Raw genomic sequence first — 4,903 nt, 5'->3', positions numbered from 1 at the left:
GTCTGTGCCCATGTGACATGAATTAGCCAATGAATGATGACTTCCATTTTTTTAAAAGCCATCTGTCATCCCCGGTTCCTTTGTCACAATGGTGAAGACAAAGGAGCGTGTGAGGACATCAGAAGTGTGATTATTAGCAAACACAAGACCTCCAAAGGGTATAAGGCCATCTCCAAAGACCTTGGTATCTCTGTTTCAACAGTGTGTAATGTTATTAAGAAGTTTGCCAAGCATGGAACTCAAGAACCTCTCTGGACATGAGGGGAAGAGAAACATTGATGAGAGAAGTCTTTAAAGGTTGGTGTGAATGGTGGAAAAAAACCACTATGTCAAACATCCAAAGACCTGAAGACCAACCTGGAACAGTCTGGGGTCATGGTTTCAACAAGTACCATACGCTGCACACTAAACCAAACAGGGCTTTATGGGCGAAAGCCAAGGAAGACACCATTGCTGAGGAAAAGACATAAAAAGGAACGACTCATACCTGGACAATCACAATCCTTCTGGGGAAATGTTCTGTGGACAGATGAAACAAAAATAGAGCTTTTTGGCAATGCACACTGATGGCATTGATGGCCGCACTCTCAGCCACACAACTGAACTCAGTTTGTATGACTCCCACTACTCTCACATGGGTTTCTTTTATATTTAGTTCATTCTTTTTCATCATTTAATTCATTTTTTACATTACAAATAAAACACATTTGGTTTATAAAGTATTCATTTTTATTTCACATTTGGCAGAACATTAGTTTCTATTTGTAAGCACGCACATTTAGTTAACTTTTATAAGGTCATTGTTCTAATTAGTTTTTTTCTGAGTTACCAGTTTGGGGTACTGTTCCTGGAGACATCTGGCCACACCAGGAGACAGAACTGTTAAATACCAGGAGTGGCTGATTGGGTTATACCATGTCCTGCTACTTCAGGGGGAGAACTGTGTATTTAGGAGTTAGTTTATATTGATTTATTTTCTCTTTATTGAATATTTAGTCAGGTAATTGATGTAATTGAGTTAATCTTTTTGGGGGGAGAATTATTGTAGTTATTTGTTTCATTGGTAGTGTTTGTTTGTTTGTCATCCCTATTGTGTCATGTATGGTCTGATCAGCCAGTATATATGTTCCCCATGTCTTCACCTGTTAGGTCAGGTTTGTTAGTGTTAAGTTGACTTTTTGAGTTCTGTTTATTTTGACCTCTTTTATGGGCCCAAAACTTTAGTTTGTTTTTGTATCATTTTGTAATTTTTGGTTAAATAAAAAACCCTCTTTCTTTAAAAAACACCTCAGTCTCCTTTGTTAGCTAGCTCGGTCCCTTACACACACTCAATGAGGCCTTGAACACCCTACCAACAGTAAAGCATGGTGGAGGATCCATAATGCTGGGGGGCTGCTTTGTTGCATCCGGTATTGGAGGCCTTGACCGTATCACAGGAATCATAAAATCAGAGAATAATCAAGAAATTTTAGAGCGGAATCAATCAATCAATCAATCCCATTGAAAATCTTTGGTATGAGCTGAAATCTGCCGTAGGGGAAAAGAAACCTGCAAACGTTCAAGAGCTTGAACAATCTGCAAAGAAAGAGTGGGAGAAAATAGCAGCTGAGAAGTGCAAGAAGCTTATAGATGGCTAGAAGAAACATTTGGAGGCTGTCATCACTGCCAAAGGGTTACAACCAGATATTAAAGAGGGGTGCTATTATTGCTGCACATGCAGTTTTTTCTGTTTCTTCTTTGAAATTACAATATGTAAGTTGAAATAACAATTTTATTTGTTAAATTACTTTGGACCTCCAATTAAAAGATCCTGATATAAATTTGGTACATTTCCATTTATTTCTGAAGATATTGTACAGGTTATGCAAAAAATGAAGGGGTGCCAATAATAGTGAGCAGGACTGTATGACTCATCATCCAAATGATGACATAAAAAGCAAGAAGCATTACAAAACTATTGCTGCTCCAGATGAAACCAAACCATGATGTCATCCTCACATCATGATGTCATCCTCCCAACAACGTTGACATCATTTTTAACTCACAGCTGTTCAGTCATAAAACACACTAACTGTTTCATGGGTAGTTATTATTGCATCTTCCTCCAGATGTTAGCGCTCACACATATATATATATAATGAGTCAGAGGCAGTGAAGCAGTACTACAGTGGTAGTACTACACTGGGACTGCATGCAGCGCAGTCCTGTGAGCCGTGCACACTTCCATCATCACTTCCTCCAACGTGAACAGGAAGATCTTGTCGGCAGGAGGAGGAAGGGGGGGGGGGGGGGGGGGGGGGGGGGGGGTCAAGATGAAGATGCTCCATCTTCTATTTTCTATTTGGCCTTTATTTTGAAATTATTCTCTGAAATAAATGATATTGTTTATTGTCATTATTACAGCTGTAGTGCGTCTTTATTGTTTCTTTCTTTTTATTTATTGTTATCATTCTTGGTTTATTTATTTATATCAAAATGTGTGTCATTGTCAGAGCTGCACTTCCGGCGCAGCAGCAGCTCCAGGATCGGGTTTTTATTGTAAATGTCGTCCATCAGAAGCAGTGTAACAGAGGAAACTGACTCCAGACCAGCTGACAGGGTTTGACTCTGCCTTCTAGTCTGCTCCAATCAGAGCCGCGCAGTCAGCCCAGCCATCAAGTTACACACGGTTATTCAAGTACGTACAGGAAGTGTGACCACTTTGTCTTCGAAATAAAAGTCCTAAAGGAAGAATTTTAAATATTCTGCATGAACCACATGACTTTAATATCCAGATGATTTTCACTTATTATTTATTCTCTTCTACCTACTTATTACACGTCTTACAGCATGTTTATATACATGTTTATATTTATTTTAAATATGTAACAAATAAGTCAAAACAAAACAAGAATATGAAATAAAATGAACAGTTAACATATACATACTGCAAAATGTAAATAAATACATTCACATAAAAAACATAAATGAACAACATCAATAAATATTACATGTACTTATATGGTCCTCCCACTTCTCTATAACTCAAACCTTTAACTCAATATTTAGCATTATTTATATTATACATCTAATATAAATGAATGAATAAATATCCACCCAGTGTCAGTGAGATATAAATCAGACAATAACATTTCTATAGAAAAAGCTAATTGTTCCTAGGATATAAGTGAATCAAACTTTGTTGTAAATGTACTGTATCTATATGATTACAAATGTCTGGGAGAGTTTTGTCTTTTTTGTGTGTTTGTGGAGCGATCACAGCTGGAAAGCTTTTAAAAGTCTGTTAACAAACCCTTAACAGAAAATGTTAGAATAAAGATTCGGAATCAAGAGACTTTATTGCCGCCCACAGAGGCCCAAGGTCCACATGCATAATACGGTTTACTCAGTCAGGTTAAAAAATGATAATTACAATAATATATACAATAATATATACATATATATATATATATTTTATATATTTTTTATATTTACAGCATCTTATGAAGCAGTTGAGTGGCAGTTATAGTGTAATACTAACAGGACAGGAAAAAACAGAAAACAGATATTACATCACACTGTAGCACCAATATATAAATACGTTTTCAATAAATATATGAGCATTTGACTCATTTAACAATAATCTTATATTATAAAACAAGTTTCTGCTTTATTACAGATAAACTTGACATTTCTTTAACATCCAGCCTTACAGTAACCTCCTGTGTTTCTACATGGTGACGGTTCAGTTTTAAAGCTTTTATTGTGATATTCTTTAACAGGAAGTCACCTGCATCACTCGGCGTCACTGTCGCTAGCTTCCCTACGGGCTGCTTCATTATGGTAGTCGTCCCAACAAGCGGCTCTTGAAGCAGGAATCCAGACGGGATTATCAGCGACAGACACAACCGAGCTGCACGGCGATATTTCTGGCTTCCCTTCACCTCATACACCGCGACGTTTCCATCCATCCAGGCCGACCGGAGAGGAGAAGGTAAGCCGTCGACTGAGCCTCTGTAGCCCGCTTGTCATTGACAGCTCCCGTTAGTATTAACACTTGCTACATTTGGAGAATTACGCTATTTATCAACGATAAATTCTCTCATTTATTGAACATGTTTTATGTTATTTTTAACAACACGCAGTGGTAAAATAGAGTAAAACATGGCTGAATGAGGCCTAACAGTGTGGTGAGCTGCGGGCTGCAGGTCGCTGTTATCCAGGCTTATCACCCTGAGAGCGGTGATTCACTGAGGCTGCTTCACGGCTCCTCCACACTAAACCAGACACCGGTGTCCTTTTATATTACACGCTGCTGATATTTCACACACAGTTTCAGACCATATCTCTTCATATTATTTTAATACTTCCACAGGTTAATGGCAGAAGGCAGCCCGCCAACCCCCCTGCTTTCCCCTGGTACCGTGCAGCAGTGATTCCGCAGCATCATCTCAGCCTCCAGAAACCGACGGGATGCCTCTGACACGGTGAAGCGTTCATGGGACGGTGGGAATTCTTAAAACCGTTGTGGAGATTTGGAAATACTACACTTTTTAAAAAAAACTTTAACTGGCTTCTTTTCTGTGAGAAGTCAGAGGTCAGAATGAGCCGCTAAGAAGCACATCTGGAGCTGGTGGATCTCGGATGAATGAACCTGGTTAGCAGCTATAGTTGATCCTATGACTTAACCATCACTTTAAATGAGTGGAATGAGACGTTACTAAAGAAGAAATATCAATCATTTTATAATATTTGAGACCTGGAAAGCAGTTGCAGCCATATACATATCAATCATCATTGATTTGATCACGATGGCGGGATCCACCATCACCTTGTGCCTCAGGACTCTTGCAGTCTAACAAACATTGCGGTTCCCCTGTGGGAAAGAAGTGGAGCAACCGGAGCGTGGTGGTCCTCTGACACC

Source organism: Scomber japonicus, chromosome 2 (assembly GCF_027409825.1).
Source record: "Scomber japonicus isolate fScoJap1 chromosome 2, fScoJap1.pri, whole genome shotgun sequence".
NCBI classification, from domain to species: domain Eukaryota; kingdom Metazoa; phylum Chordata; class Actinopteri; order Scombriformes; family Scombridae; genus Scomber; species Scomber japonicus.
Note: the sequence above shows the minus strand (reverse complement) of the source record.